Source organism: Lepus europaeus, chromosome 9, assembly GCF_033115175.1.
Source record: "Lepus europaeus isolate LE1 chromosome 9, mLepTim1.pri, whole genome shotgun sequence".
Classification (NCBI taxonomy): domain Eukaryota; kingdom Metazoa; phylum Chordata; class Mammalia; order Lagomorpha; family Leporidae; genus Lepus; species Lepus europaeus.
The window spans coordinates 88,547,120-88,573,137 of record NC_084835.1 but is presented as its reverse complement, the minus strand read 5'-3'; the positions used below and the strand labels follow the sequence as shown (position 1 = coordinate 88,573,137).

The window sequence follows — 26,018 nt, the reverse complement described above, 5'->3', positions numbered from 1 at the left end:
CTCCACTGTGGGCAAGTAAAACACTGCTCTTAGAAAAACACAGTATTGTGTCTGCAAAGTAAGTCATATGGCAGGAATCAGTGTTCATTTGAGAAATAATCAATAATTGATTCTTTCCAACAAATATACTTCTCTTCCTGACTGTAACACAGCAGAGATTATCAGACCTGACAAATAACCCCTATATAAGGACTCTGAGGTTAGAGAAAATGACTGTACATAAACAAATGAAAAAGTATTTTAAGAGGCAAAATGCTGTCATGGAACCTGAGACTAAGAGTAAGTGATGGAGGTGACAATGATCTTGAAGCAAGGTGCTCACTGCCCAAGGAAAACATCTAAGTAGGAGGAGCTATATAAGAACTGGGAAGAATTAGAAGATACTGGGAAACAAGATATCAAGATTTATCCAGGTAAATCCTCTCTCACTTCTGTGTTGAGAAATATTCTTTCTCTACTCTCTAATAAATAAGAAAAAATTTATTTCGGAATATCCACATAAATCATATATTATATACATAGTATAACTATGAGATAAATATGTAGAGAAATGTGAGTGTTCTTTATGTTTTAAATGTATGTGATTTTGGACGGATTACTGAAATATTGCTTAGGCTAAGGTATGTTATTTGTAATTCAAATTTTGAAGTTTTCAGGGTAAAATTATTTGTGGCATGATCTGTGGTATAGAGCTTGAAGATGTTAATTACTCATTTCTTTGTGCATCAGAATGGACAGAAATGAATACCATTTTAAGAAAATGTTGGCTTTGCTTTAAGTTCCTATTTAGTCTATCTGTACAGAAATATAGGGCTATTTATTTATTGAAGAAAATTCATCATATAATTTTTAATTTCCTAGAGGATATTATTCCCACTTTATATATTTCTATTGATTAAGTTATAGCAGATCCTTTATCCATGAATTGTACAGTCACATTCTTTATATTTGGTAAAAACCTATACCGCTGTATAGATGTACAGTTCTATGATTCTCAACTCTGATTATCTTGTGCATGTTAGAATCAACAGAAATCTCAAACATCCATCATGCACACACACACACACACACATAGCCATGCACAACACAACTTAAAAGGACGTAGTATTATACAAATGTGGAGGTCTGAACATTGGCATTTAAAATTAGTGACTCCCAATGGAATTCTAATCTGTAGGCAGATTTGCAACCCACTGGTCTATGGCATGTAGTAATCTTCAGTTTTGTTGAGGCACAAAATTGGATCACTTGTGCTTGGCATGAGTAATTCAGTTGGTGAAGGAGGCCAGCCTGCCATTTAGCTTCTTTACCTCCAGACAGCCTGATTTGACTGTATCTGAGCTTGCACAAGCACACACTGATTCTTATGAGGTCATAAAAATTTTAAAACAAAAAAGAGAAAAGAAAAAAAAAAAGCAAAGAAACTAAAACAACACTTTATTTCCTGTTCATTGTGAAAATTGGATGAATATGACTCACATGCAAGTAAAGAGGTAGAAAAGAAATGTAGGAAAGCCCAACAGCAGAGGATTGGTTAAAAGGATTCTAATGAAGCAATCTTACACTACCTGCTTTGTGCTTGCTTATATGCCTGAAACTTTTTAGGTTCTAAGTTAATGCAAACAAGAGAAGAATTTGTCTGACCAGGTTTTAATGGCATTATTATGTCCAGGATATAAGAAGGTTCAAAACAAGTTCAATAGCAAACATTCTGAACAAAGATAGACTCACCAGAGATTTTATGGCATAAATGTGAATGTATACGTTTGTATGAATGCATACAAGCAAAACACAAGGAAACACATTTTCAAACCTCTTTTGTATCAATACCATTTCATTCCAGGATTGCAAGGATTCACAGCCATGGCAGCCACTGATTTTCTTTTCATCCCAAATTAAATATTAAACATTTGTGGAAACTTTATTATTTTTGTATTTCAGTTCCTATGAGCTTAAAAAGCAGATAAATACAAATTTGTTGCATTTTATGTTAAATGCAGCACTCTGAGTTTGTGGGATTTCTATTAAATATTAAAAAGTAAAACACCACTTTTGTTGTTGAGTGATTACATAGGATTTTCTCATGCTCATTGTACAACACTGCTGTTGCTTTGATTCCCCATAGCCCTTCATTTTTCATCCTCTTACATTTTTCCTTTCTCCTCCATATTTTCTTTCTCATATTTTTGCACCACATTCCTTTTAGTTTTGAATTAGAATGCAATGATATGAAGTTTTTGGAAATGTACATTTCTAGGAATATTTGCCTTCATCATATTGACCATAAAATCTAACAGAAACAATCGTAGTATCATGTAAGTGAAATATAGTAGGCCAGGAGTTAGATAAGAATATGGAGACTGCAAGTATCTAAACATCATACAAATAAACTCAGAGTAAAGGCAAGTGAGTTTGTGTTCTAATATATTCCATCTCTTGCCTCTGATTCCTATTTCCTCATACAGTAATGAATGAAAAGGATAAAGTATCCTGTGAATGAAACTTGTTTAGGATACTTTAATACTAGCTTATTACATGCAGTCATAGAAAAAGGTGGAAACTAGGCCCCAGGGAACTGTAGTGATTTGACAAAGGTCAATGCAGCAGTAAATGACAGAACAGAGTGGTTCTCAGAGACTTGACCTCCCAAACCCTCCTCACTATTCTTGACTATTCCACTCTCTCCTGATACTGACACATACACTTTGTGACAAAACAATAATAATGTGTCTTACTTTATAGTTAAAATATATATTATATTTACCCAAATAGAGAGATTGGCAAAACCTGAGGGGGGCAATGTATTAATGAAATGAACATTTCTCATGAATGTGTGCAAAGAGGTGTAAAATGATAAGACCTTGGTTTGCCCCACTAAGCCCAGTGTTTTGCTTTGATTTTGATGAAACTATAAACAGTCCAGGTCTAAATCTCATATAAAAAGTAGAAGGGAGAAATGGAGGAAAGGAGGAAGGGAGGATGGAAGAGAGGGAAAACAGGAAGGAGAGAGGGAGGTGGGAGGAGTGGAGAAAGGGAATGGATGAGATAAGACAAAATAAAAAGGAAACAAGAAGAAAAAAGGGAAAGAAAGGAAAAAATGAAAATGAAAGAGAGGAAGAAGGAGAGAGAAGGGTATTATTTATAATACCCCTTTCTACAGTTAGGATGATAGTACAAAAATATAATGTGAAACTGCTATGACCTTTCATATCTAAGAGAAATTATCAAAATAAATGCATTTTCAACTCTATCCTAGTACGTAGTGAGTCTATGTGCTGCTCAAAACCTATTCTATAAAGTAATGAAAAGTCAAATACTTCTGAGAAACTTGAAAGATGATAGTCATGTGGTATAATTCAGAAAGGAAGTATATATTAATCTTCCTACTTTTCTATCATTTTCTTTTCCTTTTTTTCCCAAGGAAACCTTTTATTTCAGGAATAAAAATTCCATAAGTACAGCTTTAGGAATATAGTGATTTTTCCCATCATACTCACCCTCCCACCCACATTCCCACCCCTCCTTCTCCTCCCTCTCCCATTCACAGGCCCATTCTCCATTAAGATTAATTTTCAATTAACTTTATACACAGAATACCAACTCTATATTAAGTAAAGATTTCAACAGTTTGCACACAGACACAAGAAAACTGTTTGAGAATAATTTTACAGTTAATTCTAATAATACAACTAATTGAGGACAGAGGCCCTGTGTGGGAAGTTAGTGCACAGTGACTCCTATTGTTAATTTAACAATTAACACTCTTATGTATGATGGCAGTGATCACCCACGGCTCTTGACATGACCTGCCTAAGCTATGGAAGCCTTTTGAGTCGACAAACTCCATCAAACAAGGCCATAGACAAAGTGGAAGTTTTTTCCTCCCTTCAGAGAACATTACATCCTTCTTTGATGGCCACTTCTTTCCACTGGAGTTTCCTTCACAGAGATCCTTCGTGTAGAACATTTTTGCCACAGTGTCTTGGCATTCCATACCCGAGATGCTCTCATGGGCTTTTCAGCCAGACCAGGAAGCCTTAGGGCTGATTCTGAGATCAGAGTGCTACTTAAAGCAGTTGTCATTCTATGAGTATGCTTCATGGACTACTTCCCATGTTGGAACATTCTCTCCTATATAATTCTATCTATTCTTATAACCAGACACTTGATCCTATTTATATGATCCCTTTAACACTTAATCCTATCTATATGTTCACAGCGCCGGCACCCTGGGTTCTAGTCCTGGTCAGGGTGCCAGATTCTGTCCCGGTTTCTCCTCTTCCAGCCCAGCTCTCTGCTGTGGCCCAGGAAGGCAGTGGAGAATGGCTCAGGTCCTTGGGCCCTGCACCTACATGGGAAACCAGGAGAAGCATCTGATTTCTGGCTTTGGATCAGCGCAGTGTGCTGGCTGAAGTGCACCAGCTGCATTGGCCATTGCGGGGTGAACCAATGGAACAAGGAGGACCTTTCTCTCTGTCTCTCTCTCACACTGTCCACTCTGCCTGTGGAAAAAAAAAAGATCACTTTAACATGTAAGATGACATTTTTACCACTCAGCTTAATGGAATTTGGTTTCCCTTGGCAAGTTTTTAAACTGTACCCTTTGAAGTAAGTCCACAAGAATGTATGCAGAACTATACAGCTTTGCATTTACAAACTTCCTCCTCCCTCTCTTATTCCCACTCTTATTTTTAACTGAGATATATTTTATTCACTTCATATGCATATGATTAACTCTACGTTAAGTAAAGAGCTCAAAAAATACTATGAAGAAGAAAAAAACTTTTTCTATACAGTCAAGACAAGGGTTGTTTAAGTCATTACTTCTTGAAGTGTCAATTTCACTTCTACATTTTTCCTTTTAGGTGCTCTGTTAACCATCACAGATCAGGGAGAACATATGGTATTTGTCTTTTTTGGGACTGGCTTATTGCAGTAAGTATGATGTTTTCCAGATTCATCCATTTGTTGCAAATGACTGGATTTCATTTTTTTTTTTACTGCTGTGTAGTATTCCATAGTGTACATATACCACAATTTCTTTATCCAATCTTCATTTGATGGGCATTTAGGTTGATTCCACGTATTAGCTATTGAGAATTGAGCTGCAATAAACATGGGGGTGCAGATAAATCATTTATTTACTGATTTCATTTCTCTTGGGTAAATTCCCAGGAGTGGAATGGCTTTGTCATATGGTAGCTCTGCAGATTTCTGAAGTATTTCCAAACTGTCTTTTATAATGGTTTTACTAGTTTACATTCCCACCAACAGTGGATTAGGGTACCTTTCAGAAGTCCACTGTGAGTCTAATTGGAGAAATTAGAAATCTGGTGTTCCTCTGGTGCACATTTTAAACTCTTTTCTTTATGTTTTACTGTGGTGAGTTTGATTACAATGTGTTGTGGTGAAGATCTTTTCTGGTCATGTCTATTAAGAGTTCTATATGCTTCCTGTACTCTGATGGGCCTTGGTTTCTATAAAGTAGGGAAGTTTTCTGTTATTATTTCACTAAAAGGCCTTCTAATTCTTCTCTCTTTTCACACCTTCAGGAACTCCTAGAATCTGTATGTTGGGTCATTTGATAGTATCCTGTAGTTTATCAACAGTGTTTTTTGGTTTTCTAATTTTTTCTTCTTATGTTTAGTCTGTATACTTTCTTGTGATTTGTCTTTTAAGTCAGCTATTCTTTCTTCTGCTTCATTGATTCTGTTGTTAAGGCTTTCCATTGAATTTTTTATTTGTTCTATTGAATTCTTCATTGCCAAGATTTCATTTTGATTTCTCTTTAAGATCTCTATTTCATGGGAAAATTTTTCTTTCATGTCATTTATGGATTTCATTAGTTTGTACGTTTGCTTCGGATTATTTCATGTAATCTTATGATCAATTTTTTTGAATTCCATTTTGGTATTTCTTCAAACTCATCATCTTTATAATCTAGTATTGAGTGTTGTGTTCTTTTGGGACATCATGTTGTCTTCCTTATTCTTGTTTCTTGAATTGGTATGTTTGATATTTGCCATTTGTGGAGATACTCATTGGTTTCTTTTTATTTTTTTTTTCTGTGGTTGCTTTTATGCTTGGACTAAGTCTGCGTGGACTAGTGGAGTATCTGCTTTCAGGGAATACTTAGAGGCATGTGGTGGCTGTGGCCAGGGAGCTCTGTTCAGCACTTCAGGGTGAAGGGCTTATCTGAGGTGACACAACCAGGTTTGGCAGGTAAATCTTGTATTTTTTTTTTTTTTAATCAGAGGGGTGATTTGTTCTTGTCTTTTGGCATAGACTCAGCTGAGCTCCTAACCTCAAAGGAGACCCAGGCACTGGCCCCAGTGGGTATATTATTCATCCACTCTGCCCCATGGACCACACAAAAGATCCATGCAGTACTCAGTGTAAGCTCAAATTCTCCAGCAATGTCCCTACCAGCTACACAGGGATCCCACAGTGACTGCCCAAAACTTCAGCCACACCATGAGTCCTCCCACACAGCCTCAGTTTTTTCACAGTCCCAGTGCACAAGCCTCCCACAGTCAGGAGCACCCAGCCCCTAATCAGTTCTCCCTACCATACTCAGGAGTTGGCTAGTTGCTGGGAGAAGACATGAGGTGGTGCAGCTGTTACGTATGTCCCAAATGGTGCCCACTCTCTATCAGCTTGTTACAGGATGCCCTTGCATGCTGATCTGGGAGAGAGAAATATGCATCTCCTTTTTTTTTTTTCTCTTCTAATTTGGCAGGTACACTATCCCCCATGGGGCTCCAACCTTGATTCCCTTTAGGCTCTTCCTGCAGCTTTATAGCCAGTGGCTTGAGCTGCTATAGTCTGGTCTCACCTCACTCTCCACACTGATGTGGAGGCTCTTGGATACTGGAGTCCCGAGTTGTGGGTGTCCACACCCTCCATGTAGGTCCACTGTGTCCCTCTAATTTGTGTATAGTTTCCTCTGCCATTTTCTCCCGAACTCTTCCCTGAGACTGCATGCTCCATTTTTTTAAAATTATCTTCTCCTAAACTGAAGCTCCCTCCCAACTCCACCATCTTAATCTCCCTTCACTTTCTATCATTTTCATATGATACCTTTATTCCTTAGAAGTCTTAAAGTCTCCATTCAATAAAGAGATCGTTTAATAAAATGTGTAATATTTTAAACTTAAAAATACCACTTTTATTTAATTGCTATCACTTTAAGTAAAAAATCATTGGCCAATTAAAACCTAGAATTTGACATTAATTAGTTTCTAAAGAAAGGTGCCAGTCCAGTTCAGACTCAATTCATAATCAATTAGTTCATGTGATGAATTAGACCCTAGGGATAAGAAAATAACTGATATGCCTGTCTCATTGGAAGGATATTAGCAATAGAACATCCTAGCAATGAGGCAGCAAGGGAGAGGTGTGGAGCTGACTGCCAGCAGATTGGTGAGATTTCTGTCAGCAAAGCTGCGCACTCTCTGAAGTGTTCCATTTTGATATTCCTGCAACTTTCTTATTAGGACCATCACCTGAGTGATAAATGACTCTGTATATACCTAAAATGTTTTTCTAATGCTGTATTCTAGAGTCCAAAACAAAACAACAGCAACAAATAAAAAAAAAGGAATGAATTTTTAAAAACCCACTAGATAGCCTTTTCATCAGTAAAATATTGTACAATGACAGTCATAAATTAGAGAGAATAATAATAAAAACTCTTTGCTCTTCCTGGCTATAAGAATTCAATTTATTTTTACTTATGTATCTTCATAATAATACTGTTTCTGTTGTTAAAAATGTTTTTAATTTTCTCATTTTTAAGTAATTATAATTGCAAGAATTCTAAATATGAAATAATAAAGTAATACCATCTTTATTATATTGTATGTAGCATTTTTATGTTATCCTGAATTCTTATTGATATGTCTCATAATGGCACTGTATTGCCAAATATAATACATTTCAAGGGCAGCTAGAACCACAAGACAAATGTACAGTAGAAAACAGTCTCATCCAGAGACTTAAAATATGCTCCTTGATTAGTCAATCTGACAAATGCAATGCATCAATCCATCAACTGATTAAATTTATTGATCACCAAATTATTTTACAATGTAGAAATATGAAATCACGGAAAAAGATATTCTCAGAATTCAGAGCACAATGCCATGGTCATGTGTTTTGTCCTCCATGTACTTCTTACTTTCTCACCATGGACTTACGGTGTAATTGGTCTTCTTGGACTCATGTTAGTTGGATTAGGTAATGTTTCTAATTTGTTCAAAAGGCTATAAGTGAGGTAATAGAGTGCCCATACTAAACCTTGCAAACTTCTTTCCCTTCCCCTGAATAATGGCACTCGTATATTGTAGAGAGTAACAATCTTTTAGTTGGAGTTCAAGAGTGAGGACAAAGGAGAAGACAGCATTCTATTCTCACAGAATGGATGCAAACTGAGAGTAAAAATTACTTTCATTGTTTCAAAACACTGATATTCTGTTATTGCATCATAACTTAACCTCTGCTAAATAATACACATGATTAATATCTTATCATTTCTAAACATAAAATACACATATTTATAATAATTTTACTACTTATATGTTGATAAGTATACATATTAGGCTACCAAAGAGAGTCTGTGCATCCAAAGCTTCTGGGCCACGTATTTGGTAAACAAGTATATATATTTTCTTTATTTATTAAAAAGATCAATTGTATTAGTTTCCTGGGTCTACTTTAACAAATGGAAACAAATCAAGTGGTGTTCAACAACAGAAATTTATAATATTGCAGTTCTAGAGAATAGAAGTTCAAAATTAAGGTATCAGCCAAACAATGATTCTTGTGAACTTTCTAAGGGTCTTTCTTTGCCTTTGTCAAGCTTCTGTTGTTTCCTGACAAGACGTGATGTTTACTAGCTTGTAGTTACCTCACTCAAGCTCCTCCTATACTTTTGCATTGCTTTATTTTCTTCATGTCTTTACTTGGCCTTTTTAAAAGGACAACAGACATTGAATTTACAATCAAGAACATTGTGAAGTTCTTAATTTTGAGGTGGATGCTATTCAATCCAATACACCAATGTTACCCTAAATACAGTTTCAAATTTCAAGTATCTTCTATATAATTATAGAGTTAATGTCATAAATGTAAATTAATTCTGCCATCAGATTCAATATGTGCTTTTTATTGTTAATACTGTGTATAGCTTAGAAAATGTGATTGAAGGAAAAGATTTATTCTTACCTTTTTTTGGCTTTTGCATAGATATGAATAGTTGCTGAATGAATATAATGTTTGAATAAAATTCCATATCAAATAGTAGATAGATACTTAAGGTTGAATCTACAAAGTTATTATTTTTGAAATTCTACTGCTATTTTGATAACTGACATGCCTGGAACTAGAACTCAAGTTTGCTCATTTTTGTTTCATTTTGTGTTTTCTACTATATGCCATATTGTTTTTTTCATGAATGGTAAAGAGGCATGTAATTCAGTAGAATCTATATTATCCTCCCTTGAAAACTATCAATATCCACTACACCAGCATCATTATGAAATAGGAATTAGGTGTCTATTTGGTGCTAATATTGATAAATAGGAAAATGGGCAATTTGATTCCAGTTTTAAAATGTTAACAATTAGATTGATATGGTTCATTTTGAAGTACATAAGCCATAGTTTTGAAAGTAATAATTATACAGAATACAACCTTCTTAGAGTATCACTTCTCCAAATTAATTTCAAGGATTAAAGTTATCAAACAAGGCTTCTGCTAGGATCAAGGTTAAGACATTGCATTTTTGGAGGAAGGTAAGTCTTCAAAGAATTAATACTTCAGCTGATTTAATTTATCTGACTAAATCTACTATTGGAATTTACAGTAATGAGATACAGTGGTGAATGAATTTTGGAGAGAAGAAGCTGAGAACACAAAGCACTTTTTTTGTTCTCAGAACTCTGCAATTTAGAACTCTTAGTTTTTAGTAGATGACAGTTTAAGGACAAAATAAGCTTAGTCAGGGTACCTGAAATGAAGAGCTCTATATCCCTGAATAAAATTTCATTTTCATCACAGTTTTGTTAAGAGATGTCCTTAAAAGCTTCATAAGTCTTGGCTGCCTTGGATCTTATTTATTCCCTAGAATAGTAGCATGTTGCACTCTGATTTAGCATGACACATCAGAGTATGTGATGAATTTTTTTCTCCCTGAAATCCCTGCAGAGCACAATGATAGAGACATAATGCATCTGCATACACATGCAAGGTAGTTTGAATTTAATGCATTTCATATCATTAAAGTTAACATTTCATGTATTATATTTCCTTTTAGAATACACTTGCATACATCCATATCCATATAGATATATGCACGCACACACACAAAATCCCATTATGTAGATCAATTTACATGATCACAATGTTCATATCCATAAAGCAGTGAACTTCCCAAATCAGATGCATGCATAAAAGCATTGATGCATAAAATTTCCATCTTGCAAGTACAGAGAAAGTTCTAGTAGGCATTTAGTGCCATGACAGGTCACTTAGGTTACAACTAGCTATATAGGACATGCTAATAAGATTTAACCTTCTTTGTCTGGAGTTGAAGAGGGAGAAAGTGGGGCGGGGTAAGACCTTCTTATCTTTGAAAATATCAATGAAAATTAGAAACAACTACTTTCCTGCTGATCCTTGTGGCTAAATGTTTTTGAGCTGCATAAATTAAGTACACACAGAAAGAATATACTTTTAGAGAGACAATGTGAGGTCTTAATACATTTTCTACTGATCATACCATAAGTGAAATTGATAAAAGCAGAATTTGATAGAGTATGTGTATAGAATTATTTCTATCTCTATACTTGCTATGACTCTTCATCTAAAGTAAACTCAACTGGGATTAATATTTAAAATGGAAAACTAAAAACTCAAAGTGCCATATGACAACACTTAAGTGAAAATTTATTAGACTTGTCATTTTTGCTAATTATTGTCATTTCAGGTAATTACTAGCCATTCCTGTTAGTTATTAGAGATGTCATTTCCTCTTCTGAGATGCCACTAGCACTGTTTCTGATTCTGGTTTTGTTGCACACCCTGAGACAAGGGGTCAGTAGCAATCCAGTGGGCCTTGCGTACCAGAAGAACAATTATTCATTCTTCCAAAAGACAGAATAATTAGTGAAGAAATCATCAATAATTCTTGTTTTTGTGAAGATGCTGTATTATTTTGTCACAGACAAAAATGGTAAAGCCAAAGGTATTGTCTATGGCCCAGGATTAATCTATGAAATGTTTTTCTATACTTTAACCAAACTCCAGGAATCTCATGAGTTATACAATCTTCACCACACTGGAGACTTGTAATCTGCATTAGCCTGAGAGTTGCTGGCTGAATGGGTGTTTTAGGGAGAGCAGCATGAGGCTGATTTTCTATAAAAGATAGAAGTCCTTCTGTCTGAAATTCTAACAGTAGGCCATAGAACAATACGTATATGTATGTGTATGAATGTGTTTATTTCCACTACACACTAATAAAGTGTAATCTGATGATGATAATACAAAAAAATTAATCTAGAAATTACATCAATAAAGATACTGCAGGTATCACAAGAAAGAAAACAAAGATATGCAGAAATTGTATTTAAAAGAAATGTCAATAAACTGAAGTATCCCTAAGGAAGCAATGGGAACACTTGATTTTGCTATCAGAATTGGGAATCATGGCATGGTCCACATGAAAAAGACAGGCTGTGTTAATTTTGAATAATATTCATGGAAACTATATTGGATAGCTGGATAAATGCCCTATAATTACATTTTAGTTTTATACAGATCAAAATAAAATAGAAAGTTAAAAGGTTATTTTGGAATCTATTCAATAGAAGTAGCCAAATTCATCTAAAGGATAACTTTTGTTGAGATGTTTTGTTGAGATGTTTTTTATCCAGGATAATCAAAATACCTTATTTCTACTCAAATTTGCCAATTTAGCTTCAGATATTCAATGGCTAGGGTTGTGTTTATAACTCAGTCATTTTCAAATTAACTAAAACAATTTTTATTTATACTTTACCATTTGTTTCCTTTCCATATGTTTGGGTAAAGTGGTAATTCGATCTCTCCTTTTATAGTATCTATTCAGTGTTAATATGATATTCCACTCTGGTCAAGTGTAGTATTACTAGTAAGAGTTCAAGATCATGTGTTGCACTTAGCAAAAAATGGGAAGATCTATTATAGTCTGAGGAACATTTGGATATACTAAATATATGCATGGCATTCTAAGGCTTTATAAGATATGACTTAAGGAGCAGTAGCATTAGAAAAAAAATGGGAAGTCCCTTAGCCAGTAAAACAAGCCCAGCTATTCACTGGACTAAAACCAGATGCTTCAAAAGAATCTTGTGCCATTAAAAATCTTTTCATCTGCCGGCGCCACGGCTCAATAGGCTAATCCTCCGCATGCGGTGCTGGCACCCAGGCTTCTATTCCCAGTCGGGGAGCCAGATTCTGTCCCAGTTGCTCCTCTTCCAGTCCAGCTCTCTGTTGTGGCCCGGGAAGGCAGAGGAGGATGGCCCAAGTCCATGGGCCCTGCACCCGCATGGGAAACCTGGAGAAGCACCTGGCTCCTAGCTTCGGATCAGCGTGGTGTGCAGGCAGCAGAGCATGGGCCGCAGCAGCGATTAGGGGGTGAACCAACAGAAAAAAGGAAGATCTTTCTCTCTGTCTCTCTCTCTCACTGTCCACTCTGCCTGTCAAAAAAATTAAAAAAACATCTTTTCATCTCTACTGTCAGTCACTGAAATGCCTTATAGACAAATGAGATGGGAAATAAGCAATTAATCATAAAAATAGTATTGGTCTACTTTTTATATTCCTAGAATGTAGCATTAGTATTAGTATAGTGTTAGTCGTGTATTGGAATATAGTGTTGGTGTTGAGATTTGCATGTGCACCCCAACTTGTGAGTGCCCTTTGTGAGGTGAAGAAACTAAGAACAGCAACTTCAGAACATGATTCAAATGGTGATAGAGTTTATAAAGGATGAATAGACTCTATATTATAGAAGGTTGAACTTATTAAATCAGTGATAAAATCAACAGTTTAGACTTTTATGAGTGCTTAGTGTGATCATTATAATGCACAAATTCCCCATTTTACTCAGTGTATACAAAACAATGGAAGTGGAGAAGGAAACCAAATAATCTAGGATTTCTCTCCTCAAGCTGGTTGTTAGACACAATAGGCCTCCTTTCTTTTTTTGATTTTTTAACTTTTATTTAATGAATATAAATTTCCAAAGTACAGCTTATGGATTACAATGCCCCCCCCCCCATAACTTCCCTCCCACCTGCAACCCTCCCCTTTCCCGCTCCCTCTCCCTTTCCATTCACATCAAGATTCATTTTCAATTCTCTTTATATATAGAAGATCAATTTAGTATATATTAAGTAAAGATTTCAACAGTTTGCACCCACACAGAAACACAAAGTGTAAAGTACTATTTGAACACTAGTTATAGCATTAATTCACAATGTACAACACATTAAGGACAGAGATCCCACATGAGGAGCAAGTGCACAGTGACTCCTGTTGTTGACCCAACAAATTGACACTCTAGTTTATGGTGCCAGTAACCACCCTAGGCTCTCGTCATGAGTTGCCAACGTTATGTAAGCCTTCCAAGTTCGCCGACTCTGTTCATATTTAGACAAGGACATAAAAGACAGGGTGAGGATAGTAATCAATGATCCTAAGAGTGGCATTAACCAGGTCTGAACAATTATACAGCATTAAGTGGGGAAGAGGACCATCAGTACACACAGGTTGGGAGTAGAGCCATTGGTGGTAGAGTAGAGGTTATGAATACGAAGGAATGAGGCCCAAGTGCACTAGTCAGGGTCTAGAACAAAGGACAGAGTCATTATTAGAGGAGTTAAGAAAGGTGCTGTCTAAGCTACAATTAAGTTTTCTGATTGAGAGGCAAATAGAACCTGACAGAAGGGGCTTGAGAATAATCTGTTGGGCTTTAGGCCTTGTAAGTTAAGAGGCCCAGACCTATCTATCTCTTCACATGGGGTACATCCTAAGGGAGGTGTGAAGCACCTGAGGGAAGGCACCCTGTTGACTTTCATTACTTAGCTGGCCTGGGAGGAGAGCTGGCCAGGTAAAGGCAGGTGGCATCTCTAACAAGAAATTTACAGTTCTGCCTTCAATGTTGCTGACCCTACTTGGCCGTCCCCTCAGCTGCAGTGGTCACTTTGGAAGTTGGGCTGAGTGAAGGGCTTTTCAGCTTAGAGCCAATAAGATCTGTGGCTCTGACCTGGGCATCCTTCGACTCCAGGGCAGGTCCATTTCCAGTGATCCAACTCTTGGCATAGCTGCCAGGGCTCTTCACAAGCTGACTTCTGCTGAAGCCCAGGCTTACCACATTGAAAGCCACTGCAGTAGACTGGAATAGGCCTCCTTTCTAATTAATTTCAAGAAGCCTGAATAAACATCACAGCAAAAATGGGAGAAATCCCTTACTATATGGAAAGAACCACTAGGCACAACAGTGTTGTTTGTTACTTGTGTAAAGTTTTCCCCTCAAGCCTGAGAACGTTGTTGCTATCTTCCAGTAAACCCCAGCTACAGGATACAGATATTTGCCTGAAGCAACTGTGGGACAAATTGGAAAGGGAATAGAAAAATAACTTACTGCACGTGAGTGTGGGTACGTGCTTCACCACGATCAATCACATTTTCTCTGACATTGCTTCATTTATGGATTATTGCAAAAACACAGGAAGAATGTGAAAAGATAATGTTGTAAAGCCACAGGAATGAAATTGGTGGGAGGAACCCATTTCTCACTGTGTTCCCAAGCACCTCTGCACTCAGAGTCCCAGTATTGTTTAAACCTCCATTCTATATAAGAAAGCTAATCAAATGACACTCAGGAAAATTGACTTGGGTTTTCAATCTAGTTTCAGATCTCTAGTGTACTTATTTCAAATGGCATTTGTTATTCTCTGCATATCCTTAGGAACATGCCCTGTCAGGAAATGCCATACAACTTCAAACTGTGTTTTTTCCCACCTCTATAACTTTTTATGTATTCCCTTTTTACATTTTATTACAGCATAACATCTAAAAATGAAATAAAGATTATAGGCAATGCTTCAGGACCTAGAGTTCCATGCCTTGCCCTGAATATAAAATCATGTTGATAGGAACCTCTGTTATACTTCTTTAAATTGCTCAAATCTCCCCATTGACCATCACTGTAATTATTTCTGCTTGGAAATGAAAGGCTTGATCAGCAGAGAGGTTTTTTTTTTTTTTTTTCTTTTTATGTCTATCTTTCCTTCCATTCATCTGAACTGCACATTTCTCCTTAGTGGTGGATTCTGGATATTAGATCTGTGTTTATTTGTCATTCTTATCTTTAGGAGGGTGGTAACCAAACGGATATGAAGAGACAAATGCACAGTTTGTGTAAAATTTTAAAGGTAATCATGGAAATTTGATTTTTCTGTCATGATTTTAATGAAATCAGTGTTGTTTGAGTAATTCTTCCTGAAATGGTGTAACATCACAATGCTGAGGGGGAGAGAGTTCGATGTTAAAATAACATTTTCTAAAAGCAAGACAACTTCATCTGACAATCTTTACATTCATACAAAAGCAGCAGAGGTCAGCTGATCTGAAGGCCATTAAGTCTGTAATAACTTTACAGACAAAAATCCTGTTATTTATCCTGTAGTTTCCAAATGTTCGTGTTACACCACCTTTTCTCCATTCTTTGGCTTCTGCTGAAACTTTATTTTTTGCAGGATCTATTTTACTTATTTGAAAAGTGGGATGACAGAGACATAGGGAGAGACATCAAGAGAAAGAGATCTCCCATCCAGTGGTTCACTCTCCAAATGGCTACAATGGCCAGGGTTGGGCCAGGCTGAAGCCAGGAGTTTGGAACTTCATCTGGGTCTGGCACATGGGTGGCAGGGGCCAATAAACCCAGTCCATTATCCACTGCTTTCCCAGGTGCATTAGCAAGGAGCTTAAACAGCAGCCATGTAGCTGAGACTTGAACCTGTGCTCTGATATGCCCTCTGTGCCATAATGCTAGCCCCTTGGCTGAAATGTTCAACTGAATTGCATTCTTCCATCCTTATTAAAAATTAATGTAGGAATTACTGGTTCCTCCATTCACCTGAACAACATGCTTCCCCTCTGAACACACCCTGTGAGCTACCTTCTCTCCACAGCAAATCCTCAATGTTATACAGTGTGCAGAGGTGGAGTACTGGTGCATGAAGGGGGAGAGAGGACGGAGTCTGGCTCTGCTATGCACCCATTATGTTTCTTTACTTAACTGCACTTTGTAGACCAGATTCAGCCATCCCTAAGGACTCTTCATGAATCAAAATAAATAATAAATCTGCCATTCTTACGAAGAAGTTACTCAAAAGAGGTATTTATGGAAAATAATTTTCATTAGTAAAAGGATGAAAGCTATGGCAATAAGGAAACCAGGGAAATAGCAAGAAAGTTAGAGGGCAGCAAAACTTTATTCTAAATTGATTGAGGTGGTGATGATCTTTACAATTATTAGAGTTATAGTAATTTTTCAAAAAAATTATTTTATTTATTTGAAAGACAAAGTTACAGAGAGAGGTAGAGACAGAGAGAGAAGTCTTCCATCTGCTGGTTCACTCCCCAGATGGCTGCAATGGCTGGAGCTGCTCCAATCTGAAGCCAAGGACCAGGAGCTTCTTCCAGGTCTCCCACATGGGTGCAGGGGCCCAAGGACTTGGGCCACCCTGTACTGCCCTCCCAGGCCATAGCGGAGAGTGGGATTGGAAGCAGAGCAGCCGGGACTAGAACTGGCACCCATATGGGATGCCAGTGCTTCAGGCCAGGGCTTTAACCCGCTGTGCCACAGAGCCAACCCCAGTGTTATAGTACTTGTTAACTAATACTTTCCCTAAAGCCGCCTTGGTCAAATCCCCCCACCCCCTGTTTTTTCTTTTTCTATTTTCTTCCGATCTTTGCTTTTCTCTCCCTTTCTCCCTCCCTCCTCCTTCTGTCTCTCCCGAGCTCCTTCCCTTGTTTCCTTCCTTCCCATGGATTTCCTGGAAAGATGACCTCTAAGTATGAAAGCCCCAGTTTAACCAGACCCAGTCTGCAGTGTGATAAGATGCTTTCTTCAGTACCTGCATGTTAGGGAATAGAAAGAATAAATGTTTCTATAAATGTATCTCAATGTCTTCCCTGCTTTTAAAGAAACGGAAAAACTCTAACGTGCTCCCCAGGGACATGCTTGCTCTGCACCAGAGAACTTGCAGAGTTCTTCTATTAGCAGAATATTTAAAGCTTTCCTATTTCTTGCCTTCGTATTTTACTTGGATGGATGTGTGGCCTCAGAGCCTTGTAGACAGTGTCCACACATGCCAGTTCAGCTAGTGGGGTGACAAACAAAATACCCAATTGTTTCTTAGGATTATTTGGTTTAGGTGTCATTTTGCCCCATTATCAGATGAAGAGATGCAGCGTCCACAAAGCCACACACCTCACTGGAAGCACAACTGACACTAGACTATTTCTCTCCACCTATCTGTAGGCATGACACTGCACTCATGCACGTAGAACTGATTTGCTGGTTGTGGGTATCAGATAGATCCAATCATTTCTGGAAGAACATTAATTACCAGTGAGAGACCCTTGTGCTGATTTGTCCAACAGAATGTATTAGTTTAATTTTAGTATGGATAGACAAAGTCATCCTTGGTTATAGGAAACCAAGGATATTTTAGCAAGGACCAGAACTCTAGGAACATCCAGGATCAAAGCAAGAAAGGGAGAAAGGGTGCAATGGCACTTGTTAGTGTGAAATTCAGAGAGCATACCTGTCAGGACGCTGATTTCCCCTGCTTTAGTTGACTTCAGATTTAAGAATTGTTTTTGATATGCATATCACTGCTTCTTGTTCAAGTTAATTTGTTTAAACATTCATGAAGGGGAAGGTTTTTAATAGAAATGTGCCAAATGTTTTTTCAATTACAGACAAACTGGGGTGTTTGCTGATCCATGAACAACGTGAATATTTAGTTGTGGAGAGTTTTACTGCCTAGTAACAAAGTTTTTATTTTTACCCTCTCCGGTAAATGCCAAAATCTGTAAGGAAAAAATGCAATACTTTAGTGTCAGCTTGCTCACAAATGACTTGTTTTGAATAAGACAGAGGCTTTGTCTGGCTGGAAAACAAAAGCAAGTCAAACGTATAGGGAAAGAGGCAGTCTGGGCAGACAACACCAGCAAGGAAACAGAGATCAGCAGCAGTGCATGTGCAACTGCGTTCATTGTGTGGTCCAACAGGTGGAGGTCAGCGTTTTGGGAAACTGGGTGAGAAACTCCATGGAAGAGTTTCATCAGAGGCATTTCTGCTGATCTGCCGAAAATAGTCTGGTCTACAAGGTGGTCGAGAGTGGAGTTCAGGAAAGGATCAGAGAGCAGGTGTTTGGCCTAGAGGTTAAGACACCTACATCCTATATCTAAGTGCATGAATCCCTCACTCAGCTCTGTCTTAAGACTCCAGATTCCTGCTAAGGAAGACCTTGGGAGGCAGCAGTGATGGCTCAAGTAGTTGGGTAACTGCCACCCGTGTGCACCACCCGGGTTGACTTCCTGTTTCCAGCTTTGGAGTGGCTCAGGTCTGGCTGTTGCAAGCATTTGGGGAGTGAATCACCAGATGGGAGACATTTTCTCTCCCTCTCTTCCCCTTATTTGTGTCTCTCTGCCTCTCAAATAAGTAAAAATTTAAAAGTAAGAAAAATGTTAAAACAGGAGAAAAGATAGTCTGTGTGAAAACTGGGCCACTTCTTTTTTATTCTCCCCAGCTCCAACAGAGTATCTAGCAAATCAACAGATACTTTTGAATGGATGAATCCAGGAAGAGGGTGTTTCAGCAGAGTGGCATTTGCAGAGAGGAAAGGTCAGCTACAAATAACTTGTTTCCAATTAGACAGGCTGGGTTTCACAACCAGGAGTTCTTACTAAAGAAGTAAGGAGGGGGAGTGGTTCTGTGGTGCAGCTGGTTAAAGCCCCAGTCTGCAGAGCCAACAGCCCATGTGGGCACAAGTTCAAGTTCTGGATGCTCCACTTCTGATCCAGCTCCCTGCTAATGTGTTTGGGAATGCAGTGGAGGATGGCCTGGGTTTTTGGGCACCTGCATCCACGAGGGAGACCAGGAAGAGATCCTGACTCCTGACTTCAGATCAGCTCAGCTCCAGCTCTTGCGGACATTTGGGGGAGTGAACCAGCAGATGGAAGACCCCTCTCTCTGTAACTCTATCTTTCAAATAAATAAAATAAATCTTTAAAAACAAAAGAGAAGTAAGCAAGTGTTTGTGCTAGTGAAACTAGGGTATAATGTCATGTCAGTTATAATTATATTGTGAGAATTCAATCCTTATTGGTAGGGAAAATGGGGTATACTTGGCTGGTTGTGAGCTGCTGAGCTTATCAGCTACTGACTTTAGGCTTCTTATATTCCTTTGGTCCAAAGGCTAGATCGATTCCAGAGACTAGGATGAAACAATAGGGGGTGATTTGAGCCCAATGGAAACTAAAGAAGAATTGAGTGATGGGGAACAATAGCACATATGGTTTAAATTCCTATTTATAGAATTTTGGGGCACAAATGAAAACTACTCGACAAATATACTTACCAAACTAACAGCAGAGAAAGGTAGCTCACTCGAAATTCCTTCAGTTTTGGAGTCCCCACAATTTCACTGGCTCAGAACTCTACTGTCCGGTGGAGCCTGGTCATTAGCATCCGTGTCTTCATGAAAATTCCCTACGGGGCCAGTGCTGTGGCATTGCAGGTAAAAATGCTGCCTGCAGTACTGGCATTACATATGGGCACCAGTTCAAGTCCCGCCTGCTCCACTTCTGATCCAGCTCTCTACTATGGACTGGGAAAGCAGTGGAAGATGGCCCAAATCCTTGGGCCCTTGCACCCATGTGGGAGACCTGGAAAAGGCTCCTGGCTCCTGGCTTAGGATCAGCAAAGCTGTCAGGAGAAGAGTGGCTGAAGCTGGTGCAGCAACAGGTGGCATTTCTACTTATTTTCTTTTTTTTTAGATTTAATTATTTATTTGAAAATCAGAGTTACACACAGAGAGAAGGAGAGGCAGTAGAGAGACAGAGAAAGAGAGAGAGAGAGAAAGTCTTCCATCTGCTCGTTCACTCACCAGTTGGCTACAATGGCTGGAGCTGCGCCGATCCAAAGCCACTAGCCAGGTGCTTCTTCCAGGTCTCCCACATGGGTGCAGGGGCCCAAGGACTTGGGCCATCCTGTACTGCTTTTCCAGGCCATAGCCTAAAGCTGGATCAAAAGTGGAGCAGCCAGGACTCGAACTGGCAACCATATGGGATGACGGCACTGTAGGCGGCAGTTTTACCAGCTAAGCCACAGTGCCAGCCCCCAGGTGGCATTTCTGATGCAACAAGAGGTGCACACCAAGCAGCAGGGAGATCATTCACCGAAGGAGCATGAGCTCTTGGGCAGCTGTGTTACTGGAGCAGGAATGGCAGCAGGGAATTGCCAACATGGGTACCCCAGACTCTCGGACCCCTCAAGACATGGGCCAGATTGGTGTTGGCACTCCTCTGGGTCCTCAAGTTGCCGCCCCAGTGGGCCACACTCCGACTGTTTTGCCCATTGGAGCCCTTGTTCCTTAGCACACCTGGTCCCGCACTGCCAGCTGGGGATGAGAAGAGAGAGATGGCTGACCGCTCTGTGGGTCCCAAGATCCCCCAGGCTCTGGAGAAGATCCTGCGGCTGAAGGAGAGCCGCCAGGAGGAGATGAACGCTCAGCAGGATGAAGACGAAATGAGAACAGACACTTGCTCATCCCTGGGCCAGTCGGCCTCCAAGGCTGAGGAGGATACAGTGTCCACATCCAAAACAGAGAAAAACCAGAAGCCCCAGAACGAAAAGGAGAAGAAAAAGCCCCATCACATGCTGGGGTGTCCGCGGAGAGCTCTGAGGATGGGGAGGATGCGATGGAGCATGCACTGAAGAACCTGAAATTTATGAGTTCAACTTTATCTTCAAGAGGATTTTTGAGCCTAACAAGGTCACTGATGATGTGAAGAAGGAGATGGAGAAGGAGCCAGAGAAGCTTTGGCAAGCTGGAGAACTCTGTGGCCCAGAGGAAGAAGGGCTTTGAGGAGGAGCACAAGGACAGTGGCGACGACAGCCACGACAATGAGCAGGAAAAGAAGCCAGCAGCCCCCAAGCTGTCCAAGAAGAATCGCTTCACCGTGGCTGAACTCAAGCAGTTGGTGGCTCGGCCTTACGTCGTGGAGATGCATGATGTGATGGCAAAGGACCCTAAGCTCCTGGTTCACCTGAAGGCCCCTGGGAGCTCTGTGCTGGTGCTGCAATACTGGTGTGTTAAAAGCAAGTACCTGCAAGGCAAAGGTGGCATTGAAAAGCCCCTCTGAGCTTCTGGACATCATCAAACGCACAGGCGGAACAGAAGACCATGAAATCAAAAATGTGGGAGACGGTTCAGCCCAACATGGGCAAGGTTGACATTGACTACCAGCAGTTGCACGATGCCTTGTTCAAGCAGCAGACTAAGCTGAAGCTGACCATACATGGGGACCTATCCTATGAGGGGAAGGAGTTTGAGACTGACTGAAGGAAAAGAAGCCTGGTGGCCTATAGGATGAGCTCAGGATTCCCATGGGGGTGCCTGTAGAACCAAATCTGCACAAGGTCCCACCCCCATGGCTGATTGCCATTCGTCCCCAAGTATCCCAACCTGATACTTCCTGAGTTGAACTTGCCCATCCCCGAGAGCTATGCCTTTGGGAACCATGCTTGTGGTTGGGGCAAACCCTCAGTAGACCACTCTATAGGGAGGTGTTTGGAGCCAATGCTGCTGAATTTCAGACTGAGACTGAGGAAGAAGAAATTGATCACACCCCTTGGGGGGAAGTGGAGACGTAAGTTGAAGAGTCCTCAGAAGAAGAGGAAGAGGAGGAAGGTGATGAAGGCAAACCGGATGAGACAGGCTTCATTATGCCCACAGACAGTGGCTTCATCAGTGCCAGCTGGAATGGAGATCCAAGAACTCATTGAGCTGAAGAAGAAGGTTGAGGATGCAATGGAGAGAAGTGAAACACTTCAACTGTTCACCATGTTGCCAGAGAGGAGGACAGCCGCCACTACCGGGGGGGGGGGGGTCATGATGGAGTTGACCAACATTTATGACATGTCCACAGTTATGACCAAGAAGGGCCCGGCCCCTAAGCTGTAAGGCGTAGAACTGGCCCTGGCACCTGAAGATCTGGAGCTGGACCCCATGGCCATGACCTAGAAGTGTGAGGAGCATGTGCAGGAAACAGCAGGGTCGAGTGGAGAAGGAAGACAAGCGATATGGCGGCAGAGCATGCTGCCAAACAGAAGCAAAAGAAATGGAAATTTCAGCCCCAGGGCAGCTACGGGAATAGCAAGAAATACAAAGAGTTCAAATTTTAGCACCCCCACCCCACCCAGCCTTCCTTTAGTCCCTTTTTCTGGTTGCCTGGGTTTCACACACGTGTCCCCAAGAGCCAGCTCTCCTGCAGGTCCCAAGGGCTTGAAAATTTCATGTTCTTATTTTAGACATGTTTTGTAAATAAAGCTGCCTCCCAAGGGAAAAAAATCACCAGTAACAGAGTATTCTTGGAAAATCACCAATATTGTCAGCATCAGTACTTTAACCACCAAACTTGGCTTCAATCGCTTTCATTAAAAAAGTTTATATTTTTGTAGGAAAATTCAGTTGATTATTAACTAAAAATCACAACCTTCCTGTCTCTACAACTTGAATATACTTCAATAGAAATTTTCAGCCTGCTTTCTTTTAGTTTCAGAACGTATAATAGCCTTCTTTTTCTTCAATACCAATTCTCTAACTTTTAACTCAATCTCATCCCCACAGATTTTTCATGAAGGAATTACTGAATCAAAAATATATCTCTCTGCCATTATCCTAAGTTTTTCCCACCTTTGTATGTTCAGGAGTATTCTCTCGTCATTCTGCCTGGGACCCCATGTGCCCTTCTAGTTAGCAGTTAAAGATTGATGGATATGAAATATTTGTGTTCATTTGTGTGTGTGTGTGTGATACGCTATCACAGAATGAAGAATGAGGGCACTTCAAAGAGTTTGTGGAAAATGGAATTAAAAGATAAGCTTATTTTGGTGTAAAGAAACCTCTTGAAATTCATGCACAACATTTTCATAATATGCATTTTCCATGAATCTTTTGGAGACTCCATCTATGCAGGGATTTAAAATATTTTACAGCAAAATAAACTTTCTTTTATTTCCATTTCCCATGGACTTTTTGAAGTATCTTCCTAAATACACTATGATAGAATTTTTTATCCATTAGAGTACTCTAGGCTCAAGTGACAGAAGCTTAACAGACTAAAATAGAAACACAAGGATATTTTATTATCCTGTATGCCTAGGATTCTGGAAACTTGGAAGATGGGCGTTTCAGTACTAATCACCGATATTCTTATTCTCTCTTCCGTTTTCAACATGTCAGCTTTTGTCCTTACATTTGTTCTCTTGGTTACAATATGACTGCTATATCTTCAGAGATCACAGCCTCAGACAATAATGTTCAAATGATAGAAATGGAGAAAGGGACATGACCATTAGACAATAATGTTTAAATGATAGAAATGGAGAAAGGGACATGACCATTTTTGGACGTCTATTAAAAATTTTTACAGAAGTCCAACATCAAGTTTAAGAAAGGGCCCAGATTCCCTAAAACATAAAGCACTTGATACCCAAACTAAATGATTGTTTTGACAGCAAAGAAGCATGGTGGACAGGGGGAGGCTCAGTGATTTTTAATATTTGTTTATTTTTCTCTAATTGAAAGGCAAAGAGTGAGAGATTCCATCCACAAAATCCACATTCCAAATGCCTGCAACAGCAAGGGCTTGGAAAGGCCGAAGCCAGGAGCCCATAATTTCATGTGGGTGTCTCACACAGGTGGCAGGACCTCAGAAACTTGAGTCATTATCTGCTGCCTCTAAGGCTGCATTACAGGAAGCTGGATTGGAAACAGAGCATCTGGAGCTTGAACCAGTACTATAATATGGGGTGCAGCCTTCTCAAGGTGAACTTTAACCTACTTTGCCTCATTACTTTCCATATATTTTGTTTAAGCTACAAATTAAATTAGTGGAGTCACAGGCCTGAGCATCTTTGTTGGCCATGCTGTTACACTGTCTTGGCTCCATCAAGGTCTCCAAAAGGACATTTTTATTTGGTTTTTGCTATTATTGTGAATGGACTGTAAGATTAAAGAGGAAATAAGCAAGTCTAGGTATGCATCTGTTTGTGGATGTGAAAAGAGTGGAGAAAATCCAATGTAGTTTATGAGTTCATAACTGGATTTCAGGACAGAATTCTTAATCATTTATAACACTTCACTGCTTCTTAGACATGTTGGGAAATCTACCATTTAAATAGCCATAGGTCTATTGGTCCAGAAATAGAAGAAATTAGAATAAAGGATCAAGCTGGAATTCAGGCTTGAATAAGCATTCTGTATTACTCTAAATCCTAGTCCCATTGCGTTTTCACTGCTGTGACTGTAAAGGAACAGTTTTGACAAAGTACAGAAATAGATCTCTTCTCATACCCATGTTCCTTCAAGCTAAAGACCTACAATGACATTTCGGTGGTAATATAGACTATTGGAAAATTGAAGAAGGACCTCACAGTGAACAGCAGTCTATGTTAAAAGTGAACTTGAACATGTTTTGAACTTAAATATTCTGTTTTTTAAAATATATGTAAGTCTTCTTGACCTTTCTCTATGTCTCTCTCTCTCTTTCACTGTCTAACTCTGCCTGTCAAAAAAAATGTATATATATATATATATATATATATATATATATGTATGTATTCTAAATCTATCACCCATTTCCACCTCACTTTTCTTTATTCTCTGTTGATTTTCTTGTCATAACCACATTTTCACATTCACTGTTGACCTCTCTTCCATTTACACTTTAAATTTTTGGTTTTGTGAAAGGAAGAGAGAGAGAGAAAGAGAGAGAGAGATCTTCCATCATCTGCTTATCTGTTGGTTCACTCCTCAAATGCACAACAGCTGGGCCTGTATCAAAACAAATTCAGGAACCCAGGACACAATCAGTGTTTGAGCCATTACCTGTTGGTTCCCAAGGTATTCATTAGCAGTTAGCTGGATTCAGATACAGAGCCAGGCACTGTGATGTGGTATGTAAACACAAATCTAGCATTTAAATGTGGTATTCTGGCATTTGGAGCAGTGTCTTAACCTCTGTACCATATGCCTACCTGTTGCATTTCTTTCTGCCTTTGCTTGGAGTCACATTTCTAGGCTTCTTTTCTTCTTCCTCTTTCTGGAATCCTGCTCTTTCCTTTGCTTCTTCTCTTTATGTTCTCTTTAATCCGAGGAGTCAGCTGGTATGGACTTATGCCCCTACTGGAGACTGTTGGAGTCCATTCCCATCAGGGCTTTAGGACTCTGTTCCTGGCAGTGTCAAGGATATCTACCATAAGCTGAGCTCCTCTTTGGTCAAATTTGACTAAGTAGACAAATAATCTAGATAAATAATTCCTACTGTCTGCTCACAAGAATACCCCTTTTGCTCCTTTGTAGTGTGTTTTCAGCCTTACATTTTTATGTTCCTGCTTTAACACTTCACAAAGCAATCATTAAAATAATGTATTTTCTCTTTTGTTAAAAAAAATAATATCCTCCCAAGAAACTATCTCTCAAGATATGTTCAAATCCCAAGAGATATAGTGTTTTACATTAAAAAAATTTCCTATATTTTATTTTATTAGATGCTTTCTCAAGTAGGCAGGAAAATAAAACTGATTCAAAGAAGTTTGGAAACAATATTACAAACCAATTAAGGATAGAACCAAAACTCTCTCAGGCTTCATAATTCTGCCACTTAGG

General features: G+C 39.1%; 1 pseudogene; it reads left to right on the top strand.

Annotated features, from left to right (window-relative positions):
* The first annotated feature begins 209 nt into the window (after positions 1-209).
* LOC133766355 (splicing factor 3B subunit 2-like) lies at positions 210-22,531 on the top strand (annotated as a pseudogene).
* Positions 22,532-26,018: the final 3,487 nt, after the last annotated feature.